Here is a 22,771-nt window from a genome sequence, read left to right on the forward strand (position 1 = left end):
GAAAATAACAATACTAGAGTAGACAGGAAATGCGGATGGACAACTTCCAAAACGGTGCAGCAAGGACAGAAACAGCAAGCCACCTGAACAGTCACCCTAGGTCTCACAGCGACGTTGGTACACCCAGATTTGGCTAAGGCCAAGAGAACTTGACAGACCACAACAACAGCAGGGAAATAGAATGGCTGTCTTACCCTGACTTGGCAAGGTCAAGCAGTCTTCTATATTTGTCTCCTGCAAGCACATAGGACTGCATGTCCAAATCAGTGGTCAAGGTGGGGGCAATTCTATGCCCAACAGGCCATTAGCTGAGGCGAGATTGAACTCCAGCAGGAGCAACAACAGTGTCCAACATATTTTCGGGAAAATGCACGGTGCTGTCAGGAGCAACAGTGTCTCATGTCAAAGGAGTACTAATATTAAAACATTTAAATGCCATGTTCTGCATGTCTATGAAGGATTGAAGATTAAGCATCTATATCTGACTAATCTCATAGGTACAGGAAATGTGAGTGAAGATAATCTATAATACTCGGGAACTTAGCTAAAAAGACTGATTAAAACTTTCCTGAGTAAAGCAGGAACAAATACTTAAACAATATAACTATTTACATATACCTACATGTAAATCCCTAAAATAGAGGTAGAGTATGAGTGTCAAGACAAGAGGTAGAACTATAAAGGGCAGCAAGATAAATATCCCAAATTGTATCAATATACAAAATGTCTTGAACACAAGAAAAGTATACATACATAGAATATGGTAAAAAATAATGTGCATAAATATTATAAGTGGAAACATTTAACACAATATAACAAAATATAAACTTAATTTTACATAGCTTACCACATAGGAATACATAACAATGTAAGCTGTAAAATACTATCTCATTCATACTCAAATTCTCAAGGAAATAGGCTAATCTACTTATATCCCATCTAAACCATACCTTTACCCACCATTCCCTATTCCTGTCTAAAAGATAAACCCGAGTGTAAGCATCACCCAATCCCAAATAACTAAAACCAACCCAAAGACGATGACTATTATCCCAAATTTCCAAGGGTAGGGAAAGGGGGCGTAGTCATATTAAGATTACTTCCTGCTGAAATGGGACGATGATTGCTCCAATGGATCCTGTAGGAAGAAAATTTTTAGCAACCAAATTTCTCAACAGAACTGGCTGTGACATATGTAGTTAGTCACTGTGTGGCAGAAAATTCTTGACTGTAGTTCTATTTGAAACTGGCCAGGGTGTAATAAAAAGGTGCACCATTACAGCTAGCTAGTCATGAGTTGTCTCGAGCAAAACAGTCTCAAACCGGTTTTAGGGTGATGTTTGTAGTTCCGATGCATCAGGTTGAGTCAAGTGGAAATGATGATGTGGGGCCCCATCTTCTTTCCGGAAAGTTCAAAGACTGCTGTTAGGAATCGTTATTATTCCTTGTGGAAAAGTTACACATCAATATTAAAGTAAAATTTTCAAGTTTTAAGGTATGCATTAGGGAAAGACAACAATAAGCATTAAAAGTATGTGAGAAAATTAGGATTTCAGAAAGAAAATTGCATAAGATATGAGTCCCCAGATTTTGTTTCTTCTGCCTTACACCAATTGGCTTCTTGATTTAAGGCAGAAACCATGAATTTAATCTTAACAACATGCTTGAATTTAGAGAAGGAAAGCCAAATCCAACTCCAAAGCCAGCATTGGTTTACAAAATTTGGGACTTCAGGAATACTAGATAATAGAGAGAAATAGATTTCTATATAGAAATAGTTTACTACAATTAAATTTTTTTTTTTTTTTTTTTTTTTTTTTTTTTTTTTACCATATATCAGATTCTGCTTCCTTAAGTGATTGTTTCTGAAGAGCTGTCTTCTCTTCTGTAGGCACCTACATGTTCAGTGTCTTTTGGCTGTTTGATGATAGGTTTTCTCTGTTTTCCTGTAAAAACAAGAACAGAACACTTCCCCTACCTTTGAGAGGCCTCCGCACACCTCATAGGACCTAGTTTGTTGGATGACTTGTCATTTCTCTTCATTAAGATGCTTCTCTTGTTCAACTCGGATCTTGATTAACTTAGATGGTATCCATAGTTTTTCTTCTCCTGTAGATACAAATGCAAAACCCCTACCCCAACGTAACACATATCCTGCTTTCCATTCTGAGGTCAGTACATCCTTGAAATACACTGGCTGATTTAGTTCAGAAGTTTTTTCTATTGTCCAGTGTCTTTCTGCAGCTGTTTTTCCTTTTTCATCAGCATTAAGAAAGTTTAATGTTAATAAAGCATTATGTAATCTGTGTTTGGGTGTTTTGGTTCCTCCTGCCTGTTTATGGAGCATTTCTTTTAAAGTACGATTGGATCTCTCAACCACTGCTTGTCCTGTAGGATTGTGTGGTATACCAGTTATGTGCTTTATCTTGTAATACTCAAAAAACTGTTTCAATTTGCTGGAGACATATGCTGGAGCATTGTCAGTTTTTATTTGTGCAGGTATGCCCATAATGGCCATTACCTCTAAAAGGTGCGTTATAACAGAATCAGCCTTTTCAGAGCTCAGAGCAGTAGCCCACTGAAACCCTGAAAATGTATCTATAGTGTGATGTACATATTTTAATTTTCCAAATTCTGCAAAATGAAACACATCCATTTGCCATATTTCATTCCTATTTATACCTTTAGGGTTACTGCCTGGTGGTAAAGGAGTTTGGTTATAGAATGAGCAAGTAGGACATTTCCTTACTATTTCCTTGGCTTGTTCCCAAGTGATAGAAAAATCCTTTTTTAAACCTTTGCTGTTCACGTGGTGTTTCTTATGAAACTCTGAGGCTTCTAGCACACTTCCTATCAATAAACGATCAATTTCATCATTGCCTTGTGCTAGAGGACCTGGCAGACCCGTATGGGATCTGATGTGTGTTATATATATAGGATGAGTCCTCTTTCTGATAGTATCTTGTAACTGTATAAACAATGAAGTTAATTCTGTATTGTCAGGAATAAATTCTGCAGTCTCAATGTGTAAAACGACTCTCTCTGCGTATTGAGAGTCAGTAACTATATTGAGGGGTTCTTTAAAATCCATAAGTACCATGAGAATGGCATACAATTCTGCCTTTTGTACAGAATTGTAAGGGCTTTGAACCACTTTACTAATATTTCCTGATTTATATCCTGCCTTACCTGATTTATTTGCATCAGTGTAGAATGTATGAACTCCAGAAATAGGTGTTTTTCTTACAATGCGTGGAAGAATCCAAATCGTTTTCTTTATGAATTTGATTCTCTCAGTTTTGGGATAGTTGTTGCTAATTGTTCCCAAAAAGTTACTGCAAGCTCTCTGCCAATATTCGTTATCTTTCCATAAGGAAGAAATTTCCTCATTAGTTAAAGGTACTATAATTTCTGCTGGGTCCCTTCCTATTAGCTGACGAAGTCTTAATTTACCTTTTATAATCAAGTCAGAGATCTTTTCTATATATGTTTTCAGTTTTTTATTCTGTTTATGTGGTAGGAATATCCATTCTAATATGATATCTTCTCTCTGCATCAAAATCCCTGAAGGATATTCTCTAGATGGTAATATAACCAGAATACAGTCTAGGTTTGGATCCACACGGTCCACATGTGCTTCTAGTATCCTCTTTTCTACCCATTCTAATTCCTTCTCAGCTTCAGCTGATAGTATTCGTGGACTATTCAAGTCCTTATCTCCTTTTAGGGCCATTTTCAAGTTTTTCAAATCATGCCCTTCTACTCCAATTATGGTTTGCAGTTGAGAAATCTCTCCTAGTAATTTTTGAAGATCATTAAGAGTCTGGTAGCGATCTCTTCTGATCTGTACTTTTTGTGGTCTAATTTTCTGTAGACCTATTTTATATCCTAAGTAGTTGATAGACTCTCCTTTTTGTATTTTTTCAGGTGCAATTTGTAATCCCCAGCGAGGTAAAACTTCCTTTACTTTCTCAAACATTTTTTCTAATATTTCTCCTTTAGAGTCAGCTAACAATATATCATCCATGTAATGATAGATTATGGATTGTGGAAACTGTTTACGAATTATTTCTAACGGCTTTTGTACGAAATATTGGCACAGGGTGGGGCTATTTAGCATTCCCTGTGGCAAAACCTTCCATTGATATCTCTTCACCGGTTGAGAATTGTTATAATTAGGTACCGTGAAGGCAAATTTCTCTTTGTCTTGTTCTTGTAAAGGTATAGTGAAGAAGCAATCCTTTAAATCAATAACTATAATAGGCCATTCTTTGGGTATCAAAGAAGGCAAGGGCATTCCAGGCTGTAGAGAGCCCATAGGCTGGATAACTTTATTGATGGCTCTCAGGTCTGTAAGCATTCTCCATTTACCAGATTTCTTTTTGATCACAAATACAGGAGAATTCCAAGGGCTGGTTGATTCCTCAATATGTCCAGCATTTAGCTGTTCCTGAACCAGGCTTTCTAAAGCTTCTAACTTCTCAGAGGTCATAGGCCATTGTCCTACCCAGACAGGTTCCTCTGTTAGCCATTTTAAAGGTAGGGCTTTTGGTTCCTCTGTTTGTTCAGCATTTGTATTTTGTTTTTGTACTGCCTGGATATTTGGTCTCTGTCTTGTATAGTACTTAACAGTATTCTTTCCACAATCATGAGGTCGTCTATGGTTCCTATCTAATACAGGAGGAATGTTAATCTGTGTATTCCATTGCTGTAATAGATCACGACCCCATAAATTTATCACTACATCAGCCACATATGGTCTCAACCTCCCTCTCTGTCCTTCTGGTCCTATACAGTCAATCCATCTCGTGCTTTGTTTTACCTGAGCCAGGGTTCCAATCCCTAAGAATTGAACATTTACCTCATGCAGGGGCCATCTTTGAGGCCAAGATTTATTAGATATGATAGTTACATCAGCTCCAGTGTCCACCAGACCCTCAAACAGTCTATTATTCATCTTAACCATCAATCTAGGCCTATGACTATTTATAGCAGTTTGCCAAAATATACGTTTTTCATTTCCTTCTGTCATGTTTGATTCAACTTCCGTCACTAGTTCGTCATCCAGAGCAGTATGAGTTTTTATAATAGGCACAGAATTTTCTAATTGTCCTGTGGGAGATTGTCTTCCACTGTGACTGGGAATGTTCGAACCACCTGTGATGTGGGGGCCTTCGAGAGGCCCCCCAAGGAGTTTCCCGATGGTAAAGGGTTTCCTTGCTTGTCTCTGGTCGATCTACACTCATTTGTCCAGTGTCTGCCTTTGCCACACCTTCTACATAACCCAGAAGGCTGAGGCCTTCTGTTTGATTCATTCCTGGGGGTGTTACTTCTAGGGAAGCTTTGCCTACAATTTCTTTTTAGATGTCCTATCTTACCACAGTTATAACATCTGACATTATGATATCTTTTCAAACCTTTGGGGATGGCTTCTCCTACCCAAGCTTCTACGTCACCATAGTAAGGAACTCTGTTATCTTGATATCTTCTCTGACCTTTAGATATGGCTTCTCCTATCCATGCTTCAGTCTTATTGTCATTATACTCAATGTTGCCTGTATATAGGACCCATTCATCCAAGGGTGCTGATCGCATTTTTAAAGGCCAAAGCACCTGTTTGCATTGAGGATTCGCATTCGTATAAGCTAAAGATTCTATGAGTATTCGCCTAGCATCTATGTCTGCTATCTCTAATTGTACTGCCCTAGATAATCTTTCTAAAAAGATACTAAAACGTTCTCTAGGTCCTTGCTTTATCTTGGTATAAGGTTCTATCCTCTCTCCTAATTCATGAACCTTATCCCAAGCATTCAAAGCTGCTGTACTGCATAGAGACAAGATGTGTTCATCATAGGCAGCTTGGGTTTCTGGGTCAGCATAGAGACCCTCACCAAGAATTTTATCTTGGGGAGCTTTATACCCTTTCTTTAAGCCCTGAAGTTCAAGAGCTTTTGCTTCCTCTCTCCATAAAGCCCTCCATTCTATTTGAGAGGCGCTTTCAAGGACAGCTGATATTAATTGATCCCAATCCTTAGGGGTTACCTTGTTATTCCATGCCCATGATTCTACTAATTGCTTCACATAAGGTGAATGCATGCCATAAGAGACTACTGCTTCCTTTATACCTTTTAAATCTTTCATACGTATTGGTTCCCACTGATATGCAACGACACCTTTTGGATGTTTCTTCGTTGCTGGCTTTTCATGAATAGATACAGGGAAAGCTCCCTGACCCTAAATGGTGTGGAAAATTTTAAATCTTTTTCATGCCTTGTTACCTGTAGTTCTTCTTCTGATGTATCAGACTGAAGGTCTTCTAAAGCCTGAAATCTATTCACCATTGTTTCTTTGAGTGTCTGAACTTCTTGAATCAAATAACTTTCTAGAGACTTCATTGTATCAGTCAGTTTCTTACTTTCTCCAACTACAAATGATTCCATGTTTTTAATCTTATCATCCTTAGATATTATCTGAATGGCGTGTAAACTGCCTTCCAGAAACAATGTTCTATCTGCTAGCTTGTCATTATCCTCAGACATGGAAGAGATTCTGTCATCTAGTCTTTCTATCTGATGTTCCAGTTTTTTAAACTTATTAGTAGCTTCCTCCGACCAGGAGTGGGCTGTTTCTGCTAGTTTGTTAATGCATTGCATTGTTTCTGTTCTGGTTATTGAAGTATCTGACATTAAACAAATTATACCTTTCAGCTCGCCAACGCCATCTTCAATATTCTGAATCTTTCTTTCTATATTTTCTATGCTTTGAATTCTATCATTTTCAATGTTTCGAATCTTAGTCTCTATGCTTTGAATTCCATCATTTTCAATGTTTTGAATCCTTGTCTCTATGCTTTGAATTCTATCATTTTCAATGTTTCGAATCTTTGTCTCTATGCTTTGAATTCTATCATTTTCAATGTTTCGAATCTTTGTTACTAAGTCTCCCATAGTTTGTACAAGTTCCTTATTGTTTGCTGTAATCTCAAACCATTTCTTTAAGAATATCATGTTAATGATGAAACCCATTGCTATTACAAAATAAAAGTATATATTGGTCCAGTCATAAGTTTCTTCCGCTAAAATCCCTTCTACATATGAAGTAAAATAATTCCTAAAGTTCTGCATAGTAAAATTATCTGCCATAGTTATAGAACAATTTATCTCAGATTTTATATCAGCTTAAATTGCAAAAGATGTTACAATTACCTTAGGTGTAATTCTGCTGTCCTGGAACTTTGATACTTTTAGTTGTATATCTCCGCTTGTGGTAGCTACGCCTGGAGGTGTGTCATCAAATAGCGCCTAGCCGCCCAGGCTCGTCTGATCCCGGCTCCTGTAAAAAGTTCTTAACAAACTATGGCAAGCAGAATTTTGTTAAAAGGGGACTTTTGGAGTTACTTGTAACACAAGACGAAACGCGTGCAAGCCGGGCGGGTGCCGCCGGGTGGGTGCCGCCAGGCGGGTGCCGCCGGGCGGGTGCCGCCGAGAGGCTCTGCGCGAATGCAAAGTCCCGTGCGGAAATGGGCAAAAAATGTTAAGCGGTAAGTGCCTTCTCAGGTCTGCTTTAGCGGCAAAGATCTCCTTTGCAGTAAGGAAGAGGCAAATGTCCCAAAGCTGTGGTGAGTCCACCTGGTTAAACCCTGCCCGTTGGGGAAGGTGGGGGGAGGGGGGCGGCTTCTGCCGCCTGGGGGCAAAACCCAGGTAAATTCCGCTTCTGACACCAGATATTGCGGTAAATAAGGGTCAGGATAAACAAATAGGCCGAATAGATGTTTATTCAGGGAGAAATAACTTACAACCTAGACAGATGAACACCAGGAAATTCAACCCGATCCTCTCCTGTCCGAGTCACGCCAGAAAGAGAGCGCCTTCCTGGCCCCCTCCGACCTCCTTCCTCAGGTCACCTCCGCCCATCGCTCCACCCCCCAATGGGCGTGGTCAGTGCTACAGAAGGACTACCTCACTACAACTCATCACCCTCTTTATTTTTCAAGAATGATCTAGTCATTTCTAAAAGAAAGTTGTCACCAGTTTTCACATTTCACAAAATGAAATGAATAAGGTTGTGCTGCCGGGTTTTAAGAAGCCTTCATGAAAATGGACAGGATTTGAATGAAGATGGATGATTGAAAGTAACATAGTAATATTTCAAGATGAAAAATAAGTAGAGCAGGGGGATTTGCAATAAGATGGCTCAGTGGATAAAGGTCTTTACCATCCACCCTGACTTCCTGGGTTCCACCCTTTGGACAGTGATTCACAGAATGTAAAGAGTCTGACAGCATATTATATACAAAATACATGTACTAACTTAATTTTCTTTTTATTTATGAGACATAATGTATATACAATGTAATTACAACATTTTTCTGTTCTCTTTCCTCAATCCCTGCACTGCCATCATTGTTTTCATTCAGTCTCATCACCTATTTTTACATTAACATTTACACTGGATATATCTATGTTCCTAAGTGCTATCTGTTCAGACTGTATAATGTGTCATGATTTTTATAATTATTTAATCAATTTTAAATTATCTTCCTGGTATCTTGCTCTGGATTTAGGGATAATATCTCTAGTCTTTTTAGATTGTAAATGATTAAAATGCCAAAATTAGTAGTCAGGATGTAAAATAAATAAATTAAAGAAAAAAGAAAAAAATGGAGATGGAGTCTTTTTTTTCACAAATGAAACACATTTTGCAATATTCTGTAGCATATTTATATTCTATTCATAAGACCAGAAACAGCTGACCTGAAGAAGGGGTAGCTCATGGATCCCAGTCTGATAGCTAGGAAACCAGCATAGAACAGATCAAGATTCCCTGAATGTTATGTTAGCTGGAGGACTGAGCAGTCTACTGGGGCCTCTGGTACAGGATCAGTATTTAGTCCTAGTATAGGAATGGCCTTTCAGAGCCCAATCCACATAGAGTGAAATTCCCTCAGCCTAGACACCTGGGCATGGGCAAGGGCCCAGACCCTGCTCTAAAAGCTATGCAAAACTCTGAAGGCTCCCCATGGGAGGCCTCACCCTCCCTGGGGAGCAGAAAGGAGATGAGATGGAGGTTAGTGATGGGGGGTGGGGGGACAGGGATCGACATGTAAAACAACCTTGTTGCAAATATAAATGAAGAACAAAAAGAAATACCACATTCTGGATAATGGAATCATCATTTTAAGCACCAAGTGATCTAATCTAATTCCAGTGAAGAAGGTATTTTGAGACAAAGACTGATCATGATGCTTAAAATACATTTTTTTTGGATAAATATTGGAAATATTGCATATCTACAACTAGAAAACATTCCTGTAAAAGATACTTTACATAACAAAGTTTTCACAATTTTAGAGACTGTAATAGTAAAGAAAAAAGAAAAGATGGTGAAAAGACAAGAGTCTATAGAAATTTTGTGGGATGATCTTTCCAGGAAGGAAAAATGGAACAGTTAATTATGGATGGATGGAGAGGGGCTGGAACAGAGCATCCAACGGATGGAGAAGGAAGAGGGAGAGAGGAGGGAATATGGAATATGGAGAGGGCCACTTAAAACTGAGGGCTATATGGAAACTTAATAAATTAGATGCTTCCATATATATATATATATATATATATATATATATATTCTGAATGAAATTGGCAAATAACAGAATGACTCCCACTGGACATCTCTTGTCACCAAATGATGGTTCCAGTGCTGAGACTATGTTACATCTACTCTAATTTTTGGCCAAAGAAGTTCCAATGGGTACCCCAAATAACCCAGGCTATTGGCAAGACTATTGGTGATTGTATACAAACTGACAGTAATGCTCTATTCCTGAAGACAATACCTATACTACTCATTTAACACAGAGAAACTGAGCTCAGGCCCACCTAGAATCATCACCCCTACAGACTAGTTAATCTATGGTGCTAGAAGTTACTCTGCAAGTTGAAGAAGATAAACACCAACATAGCTGCAAACCTTTCAATCTTCAAGAATGATTTCCCTGCATGAACAGTGATGCAATGTGGCACAAAGCTTTTGGGAGCAATCAACCACTTTGTGATTTGAGGTAAGGCCTACTCCATGAGGAAAAAAAAAAAAAACTCATACTTAACTCTGCTTGGATGGCCAAAAACCTCAGACTAGATAGACCAGGCCCCTAGGGGACAATCAAACACTATTGTTCTGCTGAAGGAATGTAGCCATAAAATGACTCTGAATGATATTCTGCTATACATAAAGATCAGTGTCTTGCCTAGCTGTTGTCAGGTAAGCTTCCTCCTGCAGTGGATAGGAACAAATATAGAAACCCACAGCCAGACAACGTGCAGAACATGAGAGATTTTGGAACATTCAGTCCTCAATGGGATTATGTATCTACCAAGTCTTTCCTTCAGACCTCAAGAAATCCTGCAGAAGAGGAAGCTAAATGAGTGTAGTATAATAATGTGGCAACATGCACAGGGATGGCAAGATCTGCTCTGGAATGGATCCTAGAGCTGAAAGGAGAAGTGGGCATGCATATTCACCTCTAACTCAAAACTTGGGAGGCAGAGATGGGTGGATCTGTGAGTTGTACATTTTTGATTGATAAATAGAAAGCTACTAAAATAACTTTCTTTATAGATACATGCAAATAAAAAAGTTTTTTTTTTTTTTTTTTTCTCTGAGAGATTTCTCCTGGGAAAAACAATACTCTTAAGGCTTGGCTGCATGCTAAGCCATAGGTGGTCAAAAAAAAGGAACTCAGTGGCATCTTTGGTGGCTCTTTGGTTTTTCTTGTGTAACCCAAAGACTGATACTGGGGTTCAAACTTCAAACTAAAGGTGAGCAAACAAAGCAGCCAGTCATTAATCCTTACCTTTAGCTCAGGCTGAAAGGACTGACTGACCCATGAGCTCTTCTCAGCATGATTGAAGACTGAATGCTATCTTCATTGTGGCTGGAGAATGAATACCTGATCTTGAATACTGGATATTCTACTTCTATCTTTCACACCCCTCTAGTGCTAGAATTAAAGGTGTATGTTTTGTTACTCTTGTAGACTGATTCAATCTCATGTATCCCTGGGTGGCCTTGAACTCAGAGATATCTGTCTACCTCTTAATCCTGAGTCCTAGGATTAAAGGTGTGTACCACTGCCTCCTAGTTTCTGGCTGCCTGGATTAAAGGTGTGTGCCTGGCCTCTATGGCTTGTGGCTAACATTGTTTTCTGAATCCTTAGGCAAGCTTTAATAAATCATAAATAATATATCACAACATGCTTGTTTATTTTTCTCTACTTAACATTTTTATTTTTTGCATTTATGGTATGGCTTCCAGTGTTCCAGTTTGGGGTTTTTATGAGATTCATGAGCATGTGAATGTTAGATATCTGAGTCTATATGTCTATATTCATTTCTTGTGCCATTTTTCTTTAGTTTTTTTTTTTTTTTTTTTTGGCTTGGTTATTGGCAATATTCTTATTGTTTGCTTTTGGAATTATCTACTACTGTTATTATTATTCTTTAGTTACTTGTTTGTTTTCTAATGGGAGAGAAAATGGGTATGGATTTGGATGGGGGAAATGGTAAGAAACTGGAAGGAGTAGGGGGAGGGCAAAGTAATTAGAATAAGAGATATGAGAAAAATCTATTTTCAATTAAAACAGAAGAAGAAAAAAAAAAAAAAAAAGAAATTTGGAAGATGTCATGGACAAAGAAATTACCAAGAAAACCTTTGGCTCAAGGTGACAATTAAATGGAAGTTTTTCCAAAGTAATCTAAATGCTTAGCGAAATAGCTCTCAGCATGACTGTGAGGAGGGTGGCACATATTTGTTTCATGTAGCACTCAGAAACAAATGAAAATAAAAAACAGAACCAGAAATAGTAACATTTATTGTTCATAAAAACTCATATGCCCCTCTCCTAAAAACTGCATCTTCATTCTAGTGTTAAACAGTTGAGTTATATTGTAGAATTTTATTTGAAATGTGTTAGAAATATGTAAGGCAAGATAAATGAAAAATTGTATGTACTACAAATGTGCTTACAATGAACCAGATATTAAGACAGGGAAGACGTAATACAGACTAAATCCTCACACAAATTATCCCATTTTTACAGATGAGAAAATTGTGGGCCATGTACAACTATTATGTATTTCAATTAATAAAGAGCATTTGGAGTCCCAGCAAATTATTTTACATTAAAGACATTACTCGTTAAATTTTTGACTCTATACAAGCAACATTTAAAGACTTAATAAGAAAAGGAATAATCTACAATTGTGACCCTGGTGATAAGTATAGAGACAACAGATTTGAAAAGTGAATAAAGTATAAATCCAATTTGGAAAATTTCTCCAAAGGATCATTGCTTTGTATGCAAATAATAACTCTATTTTCTTAAATCTGTTAGATAATAAAATAACATTACATGAAAGTACTTTTATCTCAAAGATAACTTTGTAAAATGTCTAGGTTAAAAAATGGAAAACTTAAAGCTATAAATTGTAACTAAATAAAGAAAAAAAATCTTGCTCATACATTGAATAGTCTGGTGAGAAATGTGCTTAATTACCTAAAGTACATTTGGAAAAAGACATTAATAATTGTAACAGAAATGTTTGTGGAGCACTTTTCTGTAGCATGTACCATAGAAATTTAGTGACAATGAGTATATTGCAGGAACATATTTTATGAGCATAGCAGTCCTTATGTAGAAGTTAGGAGAATTATGCAGATACTATTTGCCACAGATAATAGTACATGTTTAATATTTAATATAAATAATGTAAAGTTGAATTTCATATCAGATGTCAGGAAATTAGAAGTTTACCACTCCTCAATTTTCTTTTCATTTTTTTTATAAATGTGTGTCATGCAGTAAAAAATGCTTCATAAAAATGTTCATATGAAGTGTGTCAAGATTAGTTCTCTATCCTTAAGTTTAAAGTTTTTGTTTATTATACAAAGATTTGGAAATAAAGCACACACAGGATACTTTTAACACAATGGTATGTCTTGTAGTTTATATTCTAGACACTTTTTAATATTTTTTTTCTGTTTAGATGCATCTGCATCTTTAAACCATGTCTACTTCACTTTGCTAATTTATTTTTAAAAAGTGTAAATAAATCTTTGCATTTTTAAAATTTCATTCATTCTTTCCTAAAATAAAAGCTATAACATTACCACATTTTCATCATCATATAAGCAAACTCCACTTTATCATGTAATGTTCCATTTCTTCCTTCTTAGTATCATTGCTATTTACAATGCAGTTTCAAATAAGGACCCAATCAAGTTCCAGCCATTGGATTTAACTGTATTCCAGTATTTCCTTTTATCCCCTTTAAAAAAAAATAATTTTGAGACAGAGTCTAATTCTGTAGCTCAAAGTTCCATTGAACATATAATCTTCCTGCCCCAGCTTCCTAAGTGCTGGCTTTGCACACATAGATCACATGCCATGCCAATATTTTAAATTATGACATCTTAAAAAGGAGTAAAGTCTAATAGCACTAGGCTGCCCTGAATTTTGTAAACGGCTTGGTATTTCTTCAAGTTATTATTAACTATTTTTTTTTTCTTTCAAAATCAAGCAGTTCTACTCGTAGGCATATACCAAAAAGATGCACATTCGTACAACAAAGACATCTGTTCAACTATGTTCATAGAAGCATTATTTGTAATGGCAAGAACCTGGAGGCAACCTAGATGCCTCTCAACTGAAGAATGGATAAAAGAAGTTGTGGCACATTTACATAATGGAATACTACTTGTGGGCGGGAAATGGGATCTTGAAATTTGTAGGCAAATGAGTAGAACTTGAAGAAACCATCCTGAGTGAGATAACCCAGTCACAAAAAAGAGGAACATGGTGTGTACTCATTCATATATGGATTTTATACATAGAGTAAAGGATCACCGACCTATAATCCACACCACCAGAGAAACTAGTATACAAGGAGGAACCTAAGAGATTCATACAAGGTCCTTCACAGAAGGGGAAAGAAGAAAGATCTCCTGAACATATTGGGAGTGGGGCTCAGTGAGTGCAGAGGGAGTTAAGAGAAAGAAAAGGGAAGGAGAGGAGAGGAGAAAATGTAGGACCATGAAGATTGAGTCATGGATGAATAGATGAGTGCTAAAAAAAAGAAAAGGAAAAAAAAGAAAAAAAAAAGGTTACAATAATAGAGAGAGCCATTATAGGCTTGAAAAGAAAACTGACTCTAGAGAAATATCTGGAGACCCACAAGGATGACCCGAGCAATAGTGGAACTAACAATCGGAGCAATAGTGGAAAGTTTACCTTAAATGCCTTTTTTCTGATAATGAGATTGATGAGAACTAATTTACATGCCATCATAGAGCCCTCATCTAGTAGCTGATGGAAACAGAATCAGACACCCACGGCTGAACACTGAACCAAACTCCTGGAATCCAGTTGCAGAGAGGGAGGAGTGATAAGAAATGGGGGCAAGACCAGGCTACAGAAACCCACAGAGACTGCTGACCTGAACAACAGGGAGCTCATGAACCCCCAGACTGATAGCTGGGAAACCAGCATTGGATCGAATCAGACACCCTGAACATGGGTCTCAGTTAGAAGGCCTGGGCAGTCTAAGGGACCTCAGACAGTAAAACCAGGATGTTTCCCTGGTGCAGAAAAGGTCTTTGGGAGCACATTACCCATGGAGGGATACTCTCTTAGCCTAGAGGCAGGAGGGAGGTCCTAGTCCCTACTGCAAATGACTTGATAGATTTTGTTGATCCCTCCTGGAAGGAGTCACACTCCCTGTGAAGTGAGGAGAAATGGGATGGGAGGGTGGGGGGGCATGGGAGGGAGAGAGGGTGAAGGAACTGGAATTGTTATGTAAAATAGGAAAAATAATGAAAATTATAAACAACACGGTATTTTAAAAAATGGTTAAAAAGAAAGAGGGTAGAGCATACAATAGTCACACATTCATTTTCCATTCTGTCCTGTTTATTCTGAATGCTGAATTATATAAAAATTTGACCTATTAAAAAGGCAGCAGTTGGGGTACATACATGGAAAAGAATGAGTAGGTTTATCATACTCTGCATGCTTATGTATATTCCATAATTCTAAAATGTTTCTATTGATTCTAACATATGCAGACACAGCCGTTTTATTAATTTTATGTACTTACTTTTCAATGGCTTTGCTATATTGAACAGAGCAGAGATAATAATGTTGGAAACAAAAGCAACCAGAGCACATGGGAAGTGGAGGGGGGCAGTGAATGGAGAGAGAAGTAGGTGAAAAAGAAGGGGAGGAGAGGGAAGCATGTGAGACTCTGAAGATTGAGTCAGGGTAGGAATAGAAGACAGGAGAGAGAGAGAGAGAGAGAGAGAGAGAGAGAGAGAGAGAGAACAAACATAAAAGAGGAAGTCATTATTGGTTTGAAGAGAAAACTGAACCTAAAGAAAAGTCTAGAGACCTACAAGACTGCTGCCAACTTACAATTTGAGCAACAGGGGAAAGGCTACCATAAATGCCCTTCCTGGATATTGAGGTCAACAACTAATTTATCCACCATCATGGAGCCCTCATTAGCACCTGTTGGAAACAGAAGCAAACACCCATACCTAAACACTGAGTCGAACTAAAATCCAGATGCAGAGGGAGAGGACAAAGGCAGGTTGCAGAAACACATAGAGACAGCTCACCTGAACAAGAATGGGCAAGCAGACTGATAGTTGGGAATCCAGCATGGGACTGACTCAAACCCCCTGATTATGGGTCTCAGCTAGAAGGACTGAGCAGTCTAAGAGAATTCAGACAGTGGAACCAGGATGTATTCCTAGTGCATAAAAGGACCTTGGGGACACATCCCCCATGGAGGGATACTCCCTTAACCTAGAGACAGGAGAGAAGTCCTAGTCCCTATTTCAAATGACTTGACAGATTTACAAGACCCCACCTGGATAGCGTTGTCCTACATGGAGAATTGGGTTGGGGGGATGGGAGGGGAGGGTGGTCTTGGTGCATGTGAAAAAATTAAAAAAAAAAAAAAATATATATATATATATATATATATATATATATATATTAAATCAAACAGAGACTAGATCCTGGGAATCTCTTAGAGAAATCTACACTCAGTTTTCTATTGTGAGTGCCTCTCTTTTACTTTTACCCTACATCCAATAAGTAAAAACTCTATCACTGCTTCACAAAATTTAATAGCACTCTGGTTGCCTATTATGATTAGAAATAATGTGTAAAGGTATCAAGAAATTTAATGAACAGATGCACACACACATACACACACACATATGAGCAGAATAAGAAAATGCTGCAAGTTGAGGCAGAGGAAATGCATTGAGACATTCAGAGGCACTCAGATGAGCTGGGTTATGAAGTCACTGGAGCAGTAAGAATTACATGTCCCCTTGACAAATGGAGTGGGTCAAGAGAGCTGCTGCTGAGCTAGGGAAATTACTGTTGAGGGTCTACAACTGTAGCTAAACCAAAAAAGCAAAGACTATTACTTTGGTTCTTTATGGGGACTCATTCTTCAGCTCCAGACATTCTTTTCTTTCTTTCCTTACATTTTAATCTTTATCTGCACATAGACCTCATCACTGGAAATAGCTTGAGTGTATCTTTTCCCTGGCCACCTGAAACATGATAATTAAAACAGACAGACCAGGCACATCAAAGAATTTGTGGCTGGTTTGGTGTCCCAGTTCCACCAGTGTGAGCCTAGACTGCTAAAGAAGATGACTGATCCAGGCTTCATAGATATCATTACTAAAAGTCATCTCAAGAGTCAACCTCAATTTATTCTGTCTCCTCCTTCCTACCCTTCTCATGGATACCTGCACTTCCTCCCAAATTGAAAATCCTACTCTTCTTCAATCTTTTTTGTTACATATGAATAAAAAATGGTTCATCACATAAATACAACCTACTGATTCCATTCAATGTTGCCTTCATGTAAATGTTTGTATAAATGAACACTTAGAATTGGACAACCAGCCAGGGTTTTATCCCTGGGGGAACAGTAATTTTGCTCACTCTCATAAGTTTCTAATTGCTCATAATCTAGAGATGGGGTTCTGTGAGATTTCCCTATTTTCCTTGGGGTGCATTAGAATTGTTGAGTCTTCATTAGGAAGCATGTTGTTAAGATATCATGGGTGTGAGTTTCCTGTCATAGATACCACATGGTCTCTCAGCAGACTTCCTGGGCCTCTGGTCCTTACAAGATTCCTCCACCTTCTCTCATGTTATTTTCTGAGCCTTAGCTGAAGAAGTGATATTTTAAATATTTCTATTGGAGCTGAGCACCACATGGTCAGTTGTTCTCTGTATTTTGGCTTTCTATGATGATCTCCTTATGCTTCACAGAGAAACTTCTTTGATAAGGGTGGAGAACTACACTTCTCTATGATTATATATATATATATATATATATATGTAATCACTGTAATCAGCAGTGAGCTGCCATTAGTTACTGGCCAGCTCTTATTTTTAATAAGAACTATATAATAATAAAAGATAGTAGAGGCAGTTCATTGGATTATCAAGGATGCTGCTAGGTCTCCTAAATAACATCGCATGCTCCTAAAAGAAAAGGTTTCTTTTGTAGAGGTCTCAAGAAAGAACCAAGTAAACATTTGGTTTTGTAAAACAGGTTCCAAGGAAGTGTTTTGTTCCTCAAAATTGTTTGCAGAGCTTTAAATTGGACTATTTCTATTTTAGCTTTAAGATATCTTCATGTAGTCTACATGCTTATTCCCAATCATGTATGTAATATATTAAATAATACTATAGATATATTGCATCTATACTATCTGAGGTTTGTCTCTCTTGAAAGTTACTTAGGAGACCTAGAGTTCTGAAATCCAATTTATGACAATTTAGTCAATGAATCTGAATTTAGGTTTCATGCTTAAATGATTTTGCCTAACCAAAAGTTACCAAAATTTTAAGTAGTTTGGGTACCTTGATTACATCCAGTGATTTTTAAACAATATGTTAATCTTGTTTACTTGTAATACATTCCCCATAAAGATAATGAATTATTATTGTATATAATACTGAACTTAATTGCCATGTTTCTGTTGGGAATATTTAGCTCATGGTAATGAGAAGTCCTGGCCTGTAATTTTATTTATGAGACAGGGAGAACTCCCTCTTCTCCAATCTCATGGAAAAATTAGGTAGATTTTTGTTTAATAGAATTCTTTAATGAAATGATCTGGCCCTAGAGCTTTCTATGTGACAAAATATAAAAACAAGTGCAATTACTTTAACAATCAACCAGCTTTTTGGGGGTTCTTTCTTTATAAACAGGCTTTGGACATTTATATATTTCAAGTGATATGCCTGATTTTTAAGTTTTAAAATCTCTTTCTATAACCTTCTTGAATGATTCCTTTATTATCTATTTTTTTTCTGTATCATATAATATGATAACCAATTATTCTTGGCATTGGCTGTCTCCTTATCTGTGGATAACAATTGCTATGACTTTTCAATTTTACTGATGTTCATTTCTTTGTTTATTTAGTGGGTGTATATGGATATGTGTATGCATTGTGTGCTTGCATGCACGTGTGTGCGTGTGTGCATGTGTGTGTGTGTGTGTGTGTGTGTGTGTGTGTGTTTGCATGCATGAATGGTAGTCAGAAGACAACTGGCAAAAACTAATTTTTCTCTTCCACTACATGAGTCCTGTGGCTTAAACTTTGGTTGTCTGGCTCTTCTTCCTCTAGTACCATTATCTAGTAAATCACCTTGCTTGTCCTTACTGATATCATTTTAGTTTTTATTTCAATGCTTTAAAATATGTTTGAAATTAAAATAAAGAGTTACTTCATTTTTACCTCCTCTTTATTCCCTTCACCCCTTGACTTGCTCTCTTTCAAATTCATAGACTGTCTTTCTTTATTGTCATCTTACAAGGCATTTGGGGTCCCGTAATTTTGGTGGAGTTTTCTTTGTTCTGTTATATTCATTGCAGATGCAGTCTTCCTTAGTAACCCAAACCAGTTTTGAATTCATATTCTTCCCAACTCCTCCCACTACATCCAATGATTATAAACATGAATCAAAAACTGATAGTTTGTTCTGGAATTCCTTGTACCATATGTTTATTGAAGTTTCTACACCCTATCCTTTCTGTTTTGTTTTCTTTAATTTAGGTATTCATGTGCATGGAACTGAGTGACTAGCACATGTCATAAAAGAGCTGTGCAAGGCAGTGATATATTTTTTATGATCTAATAAAGCTTGTCTGGAGATCAGAGTGCAAAGTTAATCATAGCCACACAAATGATGGCACACACACATATAATCCCAGGACTTAGGAGACAGAAGTAGACTAATATCTGTGAGGTCAAGGCCACCCTGGGCTACATGAGAGTGAGTCAGTCTAAAAGAGAAACAAGCTCATGCCTTTAATCCCAGCATGAGAGAGAATATAAAGAGCTTGATGCAGTCTCACTAGCAGTCTGAGATTTGATAAGGAGTAGTTAAGTCTGGAGATGAAATCTCAGATTCAGTGGATTTCCCATTTGGTTTGAGTATTGGCTCATTGGTTTGAGATGAGAACTCTCTGGTAGCTTGCTGCTTTGATTCGCTGATCTTCTGTTTGAACCCCACTATCTGTCTCTGTTTTTATTATTTGTGCTACAGTGCAATTGAGTCATGATATGAATTATTTATCTCCAAGCATTACCCAGTTGCCCAAACCTAAGAAATAATCACTTCTTTTGTAACATTATATTAATAGTGAATTTTTTCAGCACTTTTTGTGCTGTGAAAGTGTCTTTTCAGAGTTAGATCATCTAAATATACTGCATCTAGAATCTACACCCTTTACTCCAGTCACTCTATGATGCTGCTGTTTTTCATTCTGGCAGAGGGGTATTGTTCCTTTTTGCGTGATGTTTCCCCTCGTACTTCCGAAACTGAATTTAACATTTTCTATATTTACTTCTTTGGCTGTATACATTCTCATTTTATTTGAAAACGTTTTGGTCATTGTTTCTTCAAGTTTTTTTTTTTTTTAACTAATTCATTACTTGGAATGTTTATGTGTTATTTAGGTATTTAAGACATGATCTCATATATCCTAGGCTATCCCCAAATTTGCTACATAGCCTGAAGTTTTGATCATTTGACCTCATCTCCTAAATACTAGGATCCTAGCTTTATGTGATGTTGTAGATCAAATCCATGCTATTGTGTATGGAAATAAAGTACTCTATCAATTGAACTACATCCCTTGTCCCCAATTATTTTACCTCCTACTCCAAAATTATAATTTTGCCTGTATATCTAATTAATTGTACTTTTGAAGATTTATAAATTTATTTTTATTCATTTTACATACCAACAACAGTTCCTTTTTCCTCTCCTCCTCCTGATGCCCCCACCTTGCCCCAATCCACCCCCAGCCAAACCACAGAAAAGGAAAGGCTTCCCAGGGGGAGTCAACAAAGCCTGGCACTTTCAGTTAATGGACGACCCTGACCCCCTCTGCCCCCGTATTGAAGCTGAGCAAGGCCTAACACATTATGAAGCAGGCTTCAAAAAGCCAGCTCATGCACCAGGGACAGATCCTAATCCCATTGCCAGGAGTCCCACAGACAGACCAGGCTACACAACTGTCACCCACATGCAGACAGCCTCGTTCATTCCCTAAGCTCATGAGAACTATCTCTGTGATGACTACCTTAACTATCATCATGGGACCTTCATCCAAGCACCAGAACAAGCTCCTGGAGTCCAGTTGAAGAAATGGAGAAGGGGTTGTGTGAGAAAAGGGGTCAAGAGCATGACAGTGAAGCACTTTTGGAGTATTAATAGAAATCACTAAGTTGTTTTTTTTTTTTTTCTTTTAAGACTGCGTTTTTTTTGTACATTAGAACAGGAACACACACACTTGTGTATTCTACACAGTGGATTTTCTAATCTGGCTGTTGGTATGAACCTCATTGTTCATTCATGATAATCCCTTTAAGCTTTTTATCCTAGGGATAGTTTACTAACAGACGGGGACTGTGGTTCCCTGTGGGAAACACCACAATACTTCACTCTTTTATTTTCACTTATTATTTTTCCAGGATATTTTCATATGTTATAATTTTGGGTCTTCCCCAATTTTTATCTCTGTCAAGAAGCTGTCTCTTTCCTGTTTCTTCTTCTTTGCAGTCATATCCTAAAACACAAATGCAATATGCAGAGATGGTCCTAGCAATCTCTGTGCTATTTCTCTTGGGGCTTGCTGTGCCTTATGTCATCTCCAAGATCTTTGTTAATTATGTTTTTTATTTTTTTTATTCATTAATTTAGATAAAATGTTAAGTTCCTTTTACTCCATATTGTCTTGAAGCAAAATTTCAACTTACTGGCTTGTAAACAGTCATGGTATAATCACTTTGGCAGTAGTGAGATGTTCTAAAGGCATACTTGGGCCTCCCCTTTTGGTTGTAGTACTATTCAAACAATGTACTCCAAGAAAGTTGACTTTCTCTAGGAATTTTATTTTTAGGAAAGGGAAAGGTTGAAGCTTCAGTGTCAGCCAGAAGTTGCAGTTGGCTTCTAGTACAAGATTTCACACATTCTGGCAACTTGTAAGTCTGTATTTGCAGACACATGAACTGAGATACTGGTGAGTCAGTGTACCTTAATCAAGACTGTATAATTACACAAAACTCTTGCTCTCTTTTTAAGCCCAAACATTACATTAGAGCCATGAAGATGGACATAGAGGTGGGAGAGTCACTGAATTCCCAGTTTTTCTTCCAAGTATCACCACAATGTATAACTCTTTCTTGTCTCCCACTCACTATTATTTCAATTTGTATACTGGAGATGGGAGCTGATATCTAGCTTATGAAAGCTGCTGAAGACCAGGATGTGACCTTATAAATGCCATTAACAATTGATATGTTGGAAATTAACACTTTGGAATTACCTGTCTCTTGAGGGATGATATAGTTGAAATGAAAGTTTGCTTTTCTAATTAACTCCAGTGTTTGAGTATCAGGGAAATCTTACCTTTACCCTGTGAAATGTCTTATACCAGTACTGTTCTATGAAATTATCAATTGTGAGAAAAGACATTCACCTCTGGTGCAGAAGGCCAGCATTGCCTTTTATGGCTTGGATTCATCAAGCGACTGCTCAGCAATTGCTTCATTGGGGGTTAGACTCAAAACTGGACTATTGTCTGTCACTTGCTTCACTGAAGCCCAGGGTATTAACTTCCGATAGCAGTTATTCTCACTTGGATGGGCTTTCTTTTCCTTCTTTTTGATCTTGACAGATATTCCTCTATGAGAATAAAGCCATGGTTTCAAAAATTTAAATATAAAAGATTTGTTATCTTATACCAAACTTACTTTTGTTAAATAAATCCAGGCATTTCTCCTATCCTATTCTCTCATTCCTTTATCTCAAAAAATGGGAATATCGTAAGTGCAAGCCAACATATAGAATATATGCTCCTTTTATACACTGTGTTAGGGAACATGGGATTTGCTCACATAATCAGACTTTAACTTTAATTGGTTCATTCTAAAAATGTTCATTTCTTTTTTGTACTGAAAAATGAAAGTCAATTATTTTATAGATTTTGGAATTAAAGTTCTATTCAGTTTGTTTGTGTCACCTGAAGATGATTGAAATGGAAAGCTAAGAAATTCAGATATATAAACCAAACCAGTTGAGTCTCCATAAGTCAGATATAGTCATGCACATTCATCTTTCAAGCAGAAGGTTCATTTAAAAAATAGATGGGAGGTGTTTCAG

Source organism: Phodopus roborovskii, unplaced genomic scaffold (assembly GCF_943737965.1).
Source record: "Phodopus roborovskii unplaced genomic scaffold, PHOROB, whole genome shotgun sequence".
Classification (NCBI taxonomy): domain Eukaryota; kingdom Metazoa; phylum Chordata; class Mammalia; order Rodentia; family Cricetidae; genus Phodopus; species Phodopus roborovskii.